At 43.4% G+C, this 13,136-nt stretch overlaps 1 protein-coding gene across 2 annotated transcripts in view; it reads left to right on the top strand.

The window, feature by feature from the left end:
- Window positions 1-13,136, top strand: part of LOC124798296 — a 346,948-nt gene that overhangs the window by 35,313 nt on the left and 298,499 nt on the right. Inside the window, exon 2 of one of the 2 annotated variants that reach the window (XM_047261626.1) lies at window positions 3,541-3,638. The exons of the other annotated variant lie outside the window; for it this stretch is intronic. The gene's annotated coding sequence lies outside the window, so the exon portion shown is untranslated. The remainder of the gene's footprint in view (window positions 1-3,540; window positions 3,639-13,136) is intronic. 2 annotated transcript variants of the gene reach the window in all.

The raw sequence follows: 13,136 nt of genomic DNA, 5'->3' as shown, positions 1-13,136 counted from the left end.
AACCTAAGGACATCACACACATCCATGCCCGAGGCAGGATTCGAACCTACGGCCACTCCGGCCGGCACAAACCTATAGTTTAGATAAATTTGAAATACTAGAATGTTGACTCATTACGAAAATATTAGGCCCACGAAAAACTGAATATGGTTGGAAATTACAAAGTAACGATTAAATTTATCGAAACATGTAAAACTGATCAGAAGTAATGAGAAACACAAGACTGGTATTTGTTTTACATATATCAAACGCAAGATAGTAGATTAACCAAAAATATCTGTAAATATTTGTGACATAAAAAGTCAACAACAGATTCAATCCATGACGTAAAAAATAGTTTTAAAAAAGTAATATAAAAGCTGAATAAACAACTTCTAGAGAAGTGTTTAGAGAACAAATATTGAATACGGAAGAATACGGAAGGATTCCATGGTAGCAGAGTGAAAAGAAAAATGAAAAAAAAAAACTGGTCTGAAGTGGACAGAAGACAGGAAAAAGATACATTGTGAAGATATGAAAGAGTACTGGAATAAAAGAAAAAAACGACGAATACGGAATGGATATTGGCACCTGTTCCTTAGTTGGCCCATCGAAGAAGGAAAAAAGCTTTATTCATACAGACACTTACGTCGATAAAAACAAAATTGGAAATCTTATGACAAATATTATATTTCTCGGTGCAAATCTGGCACTGGGAACATGGTGGTCCATAAGTAGTACATTACAAGTTTAATCTCCTTAATATCGAGCGGAAGTGCATTTTATTACACGTTTGATTTCTACCTTGTAGCAAATACGCTGCAATATTGACGGGACACTAAACACTAAGCAACCTGTATTCCTTTTATAACGCAGTCACCTAAACCACAAAACCATCGTGCAGCAGCTCCTTAAACGCCGCCAAACTCCTGATTCGCTGATGCTTTTAGTAAACATTGCTGTAATAACTAGAGCAATTGTATGGAGATTATGAAGGTCAGGACATGGAATTCTAAATGAATAAGCTCACACCTAAATTAACGTAACAAAAGGAGTTGCAGACAAACAGCGCATGCGCAGCACCAACTGAACACACTACGCATGTGCCGGCTGGGTATTAAGTACGTGAACTCAGGGCGTTTCCTGTCAGTATTCAGCTGAATGTGGCCAGAAAACTGCGCCGAAATATTGTGGCAGCATGTAGCAGACATCCGGCAGTTCGCCCGAAATTTTATGCAAGAATCTGTGCGCCGGGAAAGTTTGAAATCTAAGTACAGATGTAGTTGAAATCCAAATTTAAATTCCGCCGGACAATAACGAAAAAATCACAAGTTGTACCTGTAGGGTGTTAGATAAATACACCTACAAGGTCGGTGGCAGAAATCCCTGCGAGCGGCTTCTGTATGGATCGGGACTCATGGAGCGCTTCGAGCGGTTTGTTTACTCGACACCAGTTTGTTAGATACGATATTTTTGCCTCCGTTTATACGGGAACTGCTATCTCCCCACATAAAAGCTATTTGGGTATTGTTGAGAACGGGTATTCGCTGAAATTCCGAAAATATCCTCATTGCCATGAACAACTGCTTTCTCTGTAGAAATGTTTACGTTCCGTGAAATCTGATATACGACTAAGCGATAGAAGATGTGTGAACCATCAATGCTGCAATACAATCATCGCGGGTACAGTCAGCCGTCACGTTTCTGTTGCCGTACGCCACTACATATCGTAGACTGCACATGTTAATGAGTAAATTGAATAGGAACCTTCCTTTTATTACCAAAATTGCTGTAAATGGTACACTGCCTTGTCCACAGAACTTAATTAACATATTAGTTACCTACCGAGCGTGGTGACGCACTGACCAGCACACTGGACTCACATTCGGGAGGACGACGGTTCAAACCCGCGTCCGACCACCCAGATTTAGGTTTTCCGTGATTTTCCTTAATCGCTCCAGGCAAATGCCGGGATGGTTGCTTTGAAAGGGCACGGCCGATTTCCTTACCTATCCTTAACACAATCGGAGTTTGTCCTCCGTCTCTAATGACCTCGATGTCGACAGGACGTTGAACCCAATCTTTCTTCCTTCAGTAATTACCACGTACTGTTACATTGTTACGATGAGGCAAAGATTACGATCTCATAGTCTTCTATATCGATAAGACAAATTAAAACTGTTTTTCTGACAGTGACTCGTTCACGTTTCGCATGAGTGATCTATCACTTGAGTAAGCTGATAACGCCATATAAACCCACATAAGACCCAGTAAGGTTATTACTCACAATAATGGTAATCGTGTGTAGAGCCGAATGCCGTCGAGGCAGCTGCTTGTCTTCTTCTAGTGAGCTCGGGAGTAACTGCCTTTTTCACATGTTATTCAGCTTCCACGACAGTATTCGAGAACTGTTTGGCGCTACTCCCGATTACGATTATTGCAAGCAATAACCGTACCACGACTTATGTGGGATTATATGGCCTTATAAGTAGAGTTTATTACTTCGGGAAAGCTTCAGACGGGACAGCTTCATGCACAGCTGCGAGAAACTGTAAGTGACCTTGATGGATTTCGGCCAGCTGATGCCATCTTCAGATCTCAATTGGCTGCGTCGACATTAAATACGAAAATATTTTATGTTAACATGTTGCACTGTACCTAAACGAGTTGTAAAAGGCGTTGGTCATTCAAGTTTTCGAGAAGGACCGTCTGATAGATACACGGCATTATAGTCACATTACGCTGACGTTAATCTACTGTAGGACTATGGTACACGTTTTACGCTCAAATATTACATACTTTTTGCTAAATGAACATATCTTAAAAATAAACATGGTTACCGCAAACAACGATCTTAAGGAACTCAGCCCGTTCTGTGAGATTAAGAGGGCCTTAGATAAGGGAAACCTGGTTCAGACTGTGTTCTTTGTCTTCCGAAAGGCGTTCGATACAGCTCACTTAGTGAACAAAGCACCAGCTTACAGAACATGACAAGTCTGGTAACTGGATTCAGGACTTCCTAGCAAATAGAACTCAGCACTTCATTTACAACGGGACTATATTTTTAATTGTGAAGCAATACACGAAGGTACTTTGATACGGTCATTACTGACAACAATATTACACATAATGTAGTGTAAAACATCGAAAAGCGTCTGAGGTTGTTTGCGAATGATATTGTTGTATATAGGGAGGCTATAATGCCAAAAACTGTAGTGAAATGCAAGAAGATCGGCAGACGATTGACAATTGATGCTGAGACTGCAAGTTACGACTCAACGTAAATCAACATAACATATGCATATACACTGTTTGATCAAAAGCATCTGATACCTAGTAGTGGACATTAATATGGGCTTCACCCTCATAAGGGACTCTGCTGGCGACAGTTTCAATGAAGTCTCTGACCGTCTGTCATGGAATGTTATTGTCCACAAAATATTACTTCACACATGCTGCTTTATGGCATTATTTGTGTATTTTCATACTGGTACAATCGTGCTCTCCTGAATGCTTCTGCATGCAGTACACAGTTCTTTAAAGTGTGTTCATATCTTTCAGGATCTAGCGCAGTAAGACGACCACAACCTACCTACGAAAAACATCCGCATTCAGTAACACCACATCTCCGTACTTCACTGTCGCTACTCCACTTGACGGTAGGTAACCTTCTCTAGGAGTTAGCAAAACCCAATACTTCCCATCGAACTGCCACAGTGTATAGCTTGATTCATCGCCAAGGTTTTACATATCTTATGGAAAAGAATGACCATGAGCGCAGTTGTTTTTTATTTTTTGTGACAATCATTTTATATCAGCTGATCTGCCTCATGTATCGTTTTATCCAAATGGTTTATAAATGTTAATCTACATTCAGATCCGATGATGGCTCCTTTAGTGTGTTGAAACCGGGTATCCAGTAAACAGTATTTAAGCGGTCTTGGCTTTTGAATTATCTCTACAATTGAGTGTTCGCCCCACTGCGCACTATGTGTTCACCGCAAAACATCTTACGGAACCGTGTACTGCATAAAGTGGAGGAACAGTTCGGATACGGTGTCTGTATCAGCATGACAATCCACTGTGTCATGAAGCATTGGTTGTTTGACAGTAACGTTCCTGAAATGGACTGACCTACCCAGAGACCCGCCCTGAACCGAATGGAATATCTTTGGGATGAGTTAGAACGTAGGCTTAATTCCAAACCCAAACCCCTGCGTCCAACATTACAGCGTTCTCTGGTTTCGGCTCTTGAGGGAGAATGGGCTGCCATTTCGCCACAACGTTCATATATCACATTGAAAGTTTCCCCAGCAGAGTTCAAGCCTTCTTAAAGGGAAGGGTGGACACACTCCATATTAATGGCTGCTAATAGGCGTCTGGTTCCATTTTATCAGATAATGTATATATGCCTGATGTATGTGCCCATGTGCTCCAGGATTTGCATGAGGATGGGTAGTTGTTTAATCAACCAAAGGTGTCAGATGAATATATTAGCTTCGACAGCTCTTCCGTATCACTTCTTTCAGCTGTGTCAGTACACAGGGCGTCCCAGGAGGAACGTTCAATATTCAGTGATGTCACAGGAATGTTATTTGAAGAAAAAACTTTATATGGACATATGCCCTATTCCGAATGGTTTCCGAGACACAACACATTTAATGTCACTTTTGTACGTTTTTCTTGATTGATTCGAAATCCGCGGACTCTAGCGAGAAAGCATCTGAATACAAAATTAAACTATATTAAATTTCCTACAAAAAGGTCTGATTCATTTTTACTCTATGAGTAACAGTTTGCGTGAAGAGAGTGAGAGAATATCGAATATCTCGCGCGACGCGCGTTCAATGTGGGTTGGGTTGTTTCTATAGGCCAGTTTGAGGCAGGTTCCCGGCTGATAGACCAAAAGTGTCCTGTATTAAACTGTTCGTTTGATTTCCTTTTTACTACTGTTGTGCCTTGAAAACAATGATAGTCTCCCGAAAAATACAGAAAATAAATAACAATGTCCACTAAATATGTTCTGTCTCGGAACCCAATCGGAATAGAGCATAGGTCTACGTTAAGTTTTTTGCTTTAAATGATCGTTTCTGTCATATCCTCGTCCTGGGACCAATGTATGTTAAAGTGCTTTGCACCGAGGTTCGGTATCCATGTTAAATTGTAGATCACCCATTATTAGCTGTGAAAAGTCCGTTTAAAGGTCGTAGAGACGCATCTGCATACCATCTCGAATAGGGCCAAACCTAGTCATTCACTGAGATGTTCAAACCAATCTTCCGGTTGATGATAACTTTACCTTTACATTTCAAAATATATATCAACAAAATAAAAACAAGAGTAATGGAATGTAGGCGAATTAAATCAAGCGATGCTGAGGGACTTAGATTATCAAACGTGATTTATAGCAGGTTGATGTCCAACCAATTGCACCACTGTATACGGGTGGTCTCCTCTGTTGTGATCGGGCTCTACAACACCGCTACACATAATTAATTAGTATAATGTAACTGAACACTTATTTATCCTTACACGCACGTCAGCTATGACAAGTTAGACACATACGTGATTCTGTCCAGGATGAGAACTATGTCCTGTAACAAAGCAGTCACCTCCAGAAGTAAACATCTAAGTCCGTTACCAACATCGCTGCGCAATTCCCACCCTCGTAGGCTGTTCATTGTATGCGGTTGACTTCCTGCTGGTGGTTGTTCTCTTCAGACTGCTGCTAAGCGCGAATTCCGGACTGCATAGCTGACAAGAAACTCACAGCGCACTGACGACGAACTCTCCATAGGCTCACTGGGCCGCGAGTTATAAGCCCTTTGAGCTAATGACCTGAATCTGCGTGACGGCTGTTGCTACGGGCGATAACGCGAACCCCCTTGTTGGTTCCCGAACAGGGTGATGTTAGCGTGATGAGGCAAAATGATAAAATACGGCCGCCGCTGCCGACCTCTGCGGACAACCGCCGAAGCGCTCGCCTCTCTTGGCCTCGCCTAGATGTAGGCTACACTGACACTCTGCTGTGAAGTAAGGGTGGACTACACAGCAGGGACAGTGGAGTGGGACACAACAAAGTGATAAGGTCGGGACCTGAACTCGGGTCTTCTGCTTACTAGGCAGATGAGCTGCCCACTACACCACCCAGGAATGAGGCTGACATGGGCTACCCTAGTCCAGTACTCTCCCTAACACAAACTTTAATTCACACCTCAGCCCATCTTGATTTTCCCATTTTTAAGGCTTCAAAATTGCTCAAATGGCTCTAAGCACTATAGGACTTAACATCTAAGGTCATCAGTCCCCTAGACTTAAAACTACTTAAACCTAGCTAACGTAAGGACATCACACACATTCATGACCAAGGCAGGATTCGAAACTGCGACCGTAGCAGCAGCGTGGTTCCGGACGGAAGCGTCTAGAACCTCTCGGTCTCAGCGGCCGGCTTTAAGGCTTCAGTTATGCAGAGATGAAGAAGCGTGTACAGGACTGATCGGTATGGGGACATGCATGAAGCCACTCTTCGGACTGAAAACCACAACCGCATGATTAAGTAACACAGCTGAAGTTATCATTTTTGTCTATTACAAGTAGATGAAGTTTCCGCATAGAAGAAAGAAGAATAAATTTACTGTTTTGTGTTAGGGAGGGTTTGGAGAAGAGTAATGGGTGCAGCTGTGTCAATCACAATGCCAGGAGTAGTGGGTAGCAAATCTGCCTAGGTAAGCAGAGACTCAGGTTCGAGTCCTGGACTTGGCACAAATTTTGATTCATGACTTCAGCTTCTATCGTTAACGAAGACAAAGCTGAGACTCAGTATATCTCCAAGAAAACGTAATTCCATCATATCAATGCAACAAAGTGAGTTACCAAAAATAGTAGAAGAGTTTTGTTATTGGGACAGCAAAATAACTTAAGACGGTCTAAATAGAGACGTTATAAAATGCAGACTGGCAATAGAAAGAAAGGCATTGCAGAAACATTTAAGTGTTAGGAATCTTTCCCAAATGTATTTATGTGGAGCGTACCTTTTAGGGATGTGAAATGTGCATGACAATAAATCAGGCAAGAAGAGAACAGAATATTTTAAATTGTAGAGCTATAGAAAAATACTGTAGATTACGGGGTAGATCGAATAACTAATGAGTAAGTGCTGAGTCGAATTGGACAAAAGAGAATTTGTGGCACAACATGAAAAAACGTAGGGACTGGTTGATATTAAACATCCTGAGGCATAAAGGAATAATTAATTTGGTACTGCTGCGAAATGTGATGGGTAAAAATTGTAGAGGACGACCAGTGCTTGAATGCAAGTAATCAGTTTCAAAGGATGTAGGTAGCAGCGGTTATGCAGAGATGAAGATACCTGCACAGAATAGTGTAGAGAGCTGCATGAAGTTAGTCTTCGGACTAAAAACCACAACAACATGATTAAAAACACAGCTGAAGCTACTGTATGTATCTACACTCCTGGAAATGGAAAAAAGAACACATTGACACCGGTGTGTCAGACCCACCATACTTGCTCCGGACACTGCGAGAGGGCTGTACAAGCAATGATCACACGCACGGCACAGCGGACACACCAGGAACCGCGGTGTTGGCCATCGAATGGCGCTAGCTGCGCAGCATTTGTGCACCGCCGCCGTCAGTGTCAGCCAGTTTGCCGTGGCATACGGAGCTCCATCGCAGTCTTTAACACTGGTAGCATGCCGCGACAGCGTGCACGTGAACCGTATGTGCAGTTGACGGACTTTGAGCGAGGGCGTATAGTGGGCATGCGGGAGGCCGGGTGGACGTACCGCCGAATTGCTCAACACGTGGGGCGTGAGGTCTCCACAGTACATCGATGTTGTCGCCAGTGGTCGGCGGAAGGTGCACGTGCCCGTCGACCTGGAACCGGACCGCAGCGACGCACGGATGCACGCCAAGACCGTAGGATCCTACGCAGTGCCGTAGGGGACCGCACCGCCACTTCCCAGCAAATTAGGGACACTGTTGCTCCTGGGGTATCGGCGAGGACCATTCGCAACCGTCTCCATGAAGCTGGGCTACGGTCCCGCACACCGTTAGGCCGTCTTCCGCTCACGCCCCAACATCGTGCAGCCCGCCTCCAGTGGTGTCGCGACAGGCGTGAATGGAGGGACGAATGGAGACGTGTCGTCTTCAGCGATGAGAGTCGCTTCTGCCTTGGTGCCAATGATGGTCGTATGCGTGTTTGGCGCCGTGCAGGTGAGCGCCACAATCAGGACTGCATACGACCGAGGCACACAGGGCCAACACCCGGCATCATGGTGTGGGGAGCGATCTCCTACACTGGCCGTACACCGCTGGTGATCGTCGAGGGGATACTGAATAGTGCACGGTACATCCAAACCGTCATCGAACCCATCGTTCTACCATTCCTAGACCGGCAAGGGAACTTGCTGTTCCAACAGGACAATGCACGTCCGCATGTATCCCGTGCCACCCAACGTGCTCTAGAAGGTGTAAGTCAACTACCCTGGCCAGCAAGATCTCCGGATCTGTCCCCCATTGAGCATGTTTGGGACTGGATGAAGCGTCGTCTCACGCGGTCTGCACGTCCAGCACGAACGCTGGTCCAACTGAGGCGCCAGGTGGAAATGGCATGGCAAGCCGTTCCACAGGACTACATCCAGCATCTCTACGATCGTCTCCATGGGAGAATAGCAGCCTGCATTGCTGCGAAAGGTGGATATACACTGTACTAGTGCCGACATTGTGCATGCTCTGTTGCCTGTGTCTATGTGCCTGTGGCTCTGTCAGTGTGATCATGTGATGTATCTGACCCCAGGAATGTGTCAATAAAGTTTCCCCTTCCTGGGACAGTGAATTCACGGTGTTCTTATTTCAATTTCCAGGAGTGTATTAGGAGCAGCTGAAGTTTCCAGATCCTTCACCAGAATAGAAGAAAGAAGAATAAAATTACTGAGCAGGAAATGTTACTCATTTCTGAAGTTCTGATCGCCAAACTGTGTTGCGAGCCGCTGGGATATAGCGATGATCTACATAGGCTGGTAGTAACATGGTAAAAGGCTATTCGATCGCCTATTTTTCATTTTCACCGACCGGATGCCACCGAAGGAAAAGTTGTCAGATGTTGTGGGCCCGTCGAATCACACTTCCTCAATTTGCTGGATAGGTTTGCATAGGAGGAAGTTTGTAATTATTGATGCAGATCGCTCTTAGGGATAACTGCCACTGACACTATGACGGCTTTCATTTTTAGACGGTTCCTTCCGCTTCCTCTATTGATATTGAGCCGACCCACATTGCCGTTTATGCTGACGTTTCACATCCGTTACGAAGTTGCTTCATTAGCCGGCAAGTGTGCTAAATTCTTCCTTCATAGAAAATCTTTCCGTTTTTTCTTAAGGCATTTTTCCTTGTACGGAAGTGGAGGATAAGCAGTTTAGGTAAGGAGAGAATACAAGCTTTTGAAATACTGAGGATCACATGGATGCATGAAGAGGAAAGAATGGAACTGAGGAGAAAGATGTTTGTGGCACAACTTGACCAACAGAAGCGATTGGTTTATAGGATTCATCCTGAGGCATTAAGTAAAAATTAGTTTGCTAATAGAAGGAACAGTTTAGGGGGGGGGGGGGGAACTAAAATTATAGAGGCAGACAAGGACCAGACTACGGTAAGCCGCTTTAAGTGGATAGACTGCAATAGTTATGCAGGGATGAAGAAGCTGGCACAGAATAGACTAACATAGAGAGCAACATCTTGGCAGTGTTCGGAGTGATGATCACGACATCAACGTACACTAATTCCCTGTCCTTTCAAGGGCGAAGCAATTGCCTATCTTCAGCTGAAATGATTTTGAAAATGGTGACTCATTTAACTAAAAGTAATTCAATGTCTACATGTGTTTGAAAGTGTTAAAAAGTTGGATCATATTGTTCGTATTAAAAACAAAACTGTTGACTCTGAAGTTGGTAAATGTAGCACACTACTGAACAAGAAGTCGCACTGTGAAAGAAGTAATGAGGAGAAGAATCGTAATGAGGAGAAGAATGGGTAATATATATATATATATATATATATATATGTGTGTGTGTGTGTGTGTGTGTGTGTGTGTGTGTGTGTGTGTGTGTGTGCGTGTGTGTGTGTGTGTATGTAGGTACATAGTAAAAGAGACGGGAAGTATAGGTTGAGGTGTAGCATCGAAAGATTCGTATCTACAAACTGGAATAAGCGGATGTATTTATGGTTAGGAAAAGATAATATTCCGTAGCGAAAGTGACTGGAACCAGACAGTGCCGTCGTTATGGAGAATAAGAATCTGATAGGATGATGTACATCAGAATGGTTTCTCCACAGATGTACATTTCTCGTCTAAACTATCTGTTTGGAAATCGTGTAAGTCCTGTTTCATCCTTTTTTGTGTTTGAGCCATATGTGCTGCTTATTCTGTATTTAAAAGTTACTATTATACTTCGTCTGGAAATTGATTGTACTTATTTTCTTAAGGAAACGTCTTGTGACTAACATTTTAGGAGTCTTTAGTAGTCTGCAAGTACGGTTATTTGCTTAATATAACTTTTATTTAGAAGCGATAACTTTATACACGTAGTAGTTGGTGAACTCGTGTTTTACAGCAGATAGTAGTGAAGTACATGGGACGATCACTTACTTTCATCTCTGCCTTTTACGTTTTCAAATTGCAGTTTCTGTTTGCCCTTCTGTACTCGACAACTCCTTTCTACACTTCATCTTTAAGAAACAATGACAAAAAGTTACCTTTAAAAAATTAAAATCATCCAAACACATCAACAGCTGGAAAACATTAGTTTCATAGTATAAGAACATATTAATTAAAATACAATGGCTGCAATTACACATACATTGAAATGACTGACGGGAACTTCAGTACTAGGTGCAAACAGCATATCGAAATAAGACAAATAAGTGTGCCCGTTCAACACGTTCAAATGTACACTACAGTTGATTAAAAACAATCCTTTGAAAAAAATTAGAGGAAGAATGTTTCCGCAGTGGATTATAAAAAATATATACATTGACTAAAAGGGCACCATCACAGGAACCATACTTACATCTTTACACAACTTTTACCGTAAAAAAAATAAACACTAGCTAAATAGAATACCAAAAGAGTGTCCCCATGGTCACACCATCTTCTCCTCAACATTAATCTACACGATCAACTCTAGAAGCTCTCAAATACTTAAAGGGTGGAAACTACCTTCCTGAGTGGTAGAACTTATTGTAGCAGAGCATACTCCAACAGGCTTGACGGTCAGATGTGACCGCCAGTTTTCGCTCCCAGCCTCTGTGATGCCTTCTGCGGCCGAAGTCTTAACGGGTCACAGCGATAACCTGTTTCGCCCACATTCCTGCTAACGCTGTTTACAGATTATGAAAGTTGCAATCGCAGTGGCTTCTCCACCGATTGCGTGTGCGAGTGTGTGTGTGTGTGTGTGTGTGTGTGTGTGTGTGTGCAGCGCGTGTGTGTGTGCATAAGTGCGCACGTTTTTGTCATGTGTGATCAGTAAATCCCGCCTGTTACTTCTTTATCGCTAGGTTCCTTTACCGGCGCTTGTTTCCTATCCAAATATTTCCTTCCGATAAGCGTGCCGTCTCCGAAGCAAAGCAAACAGAGCCCCACTTCGGAGAAATGGAATTAGAACAGCCGTACGGACAAAAGCTGCCAAGATGACGTCATAGGTGTTAACAGAGTTAAAAGGCTCGTTTCTACGAACTTGGTCTACATTCCTTTTCATCGTCTCCAGAAAGACTGTGACGCAGTAAACGCCCAGTGCACGGGACATACCATACCAGAGGAGGGTTCTTCCCGCAAGGCCGCGAATGGTTGGTTAATTTTTTCAGTAAATTTACACTATTCTGATTTTTATGAGAAGACTGTCTCCCTTCTGCAGGTTCGGGAAATTCTTCACTGTACTACTGCGTACTCTCTTAGTGTCGGTTTTTCCGCGATGACAAACTTACAGAGAAAAAAGTGCAGTTTATGTTCTTATTGCCTAATGAGTATGATAAGCAACTAATTATTTTTCCTCCTTTACTATGTTGACTTTGTACATGTAATCATTCCGCTAATCCAACAATTTTCTAGTTAAATGAATCCTCTTCGCCATCTGCACCATCTATCATCTACACTGTGATGACGAAATCCATGGGATGCCTCCAAATATGGTGTTGGACGTTGTGTAGCAACTCGACATGGCATAGACTGCAGAAATATTGAGCCAGGCTGCCTCTCTACCCGTCCATAATTCCTACAGTGTTGCCGGTGCAGGAGACCTCGAGTACGTCCCACAAATATTCGATGTCGGGAGATTTGCGTAGCCAGATCATTCGCTCGAATGGTCCAGAATGTTCTTCAAACCAATAGTCAACAATTGTGCCCCAGTGACATGGCGCATTATCATCCATAAAAATTCCATCGTTGTTTGGGAACCAGTCTATGAAATGCTGCAAATGGTCTCCAAGAAGCCGAACATAACCAGTTACAGTCAATGAACGGTTCAGTTGAATTTGAGGACCCAGTCCATTCCATGTAAACGTAGCCCACACCATTATGGAGCGATAACAAACTCGCACAGTGCCTTGTTGAGAATTTGTGCCCATGGTTTCATGCGGTCTGCGCCACACTCCAACCCTACCATCTGCTCTAACCAACTGAAAATTGGTTTCGTCTGACCATGCTACGGTTTTCTAGTCGTCTAGGGTTCAACCGCTATGGTCACGAGCCCAGGAGAGGCGCTGCAGGAGATGTCGTACTGTTAGCAAAGGCACTCGCGTTGGTTGTCTGCTGCCGTAGCCCATTAACACCAACTTTCGCCGCACTGTCCTAACGGATACGTTCGTCATACGTCCCACATTTATTTCTGCGGTTATTTTACTGTGATGCTTGTCTGTTAGCATCGACAACTCTACGCAAACGACTCTGCTCTCAGTCGTTAACTTAAGGCCGTCGGCCACTGCGTTGTCTGTGGTGAGAGGTAAAGCCTGAAATTTGGTACCCTCTCAACGCCCTTGACACTGTGGTCTCGGAAAATTGAATTCCCTAACGATTTCCGAAATGGAATGTCCCATGCTTCTAGCTCCAACTACCATTCCGCTTTCAAAGTCCTTTAATTTCATCG

The sequence above is a fragment of the Schistocerca piceifrons genome, chromosome 5, assembly GCF_021461385.2.
Source record: "Schistocerca piceifrons isolate TAMUIC-IGC-003096 chromosome 5, iqSchPice1.1, whole genome shotgun sequence".
NCBI classification, from domain to species: Eukaryota; Metazoa; Arthropoda; class Insecta; order Orthoptera; family Acrididae; genus Schistocerca; species Schistocerca piceifrons.
The sequence above is the reverse complement of the archived record's forward strand: the minus strand, read 5'-3'. Positions and strand labels throughout refer to the sequence as shown.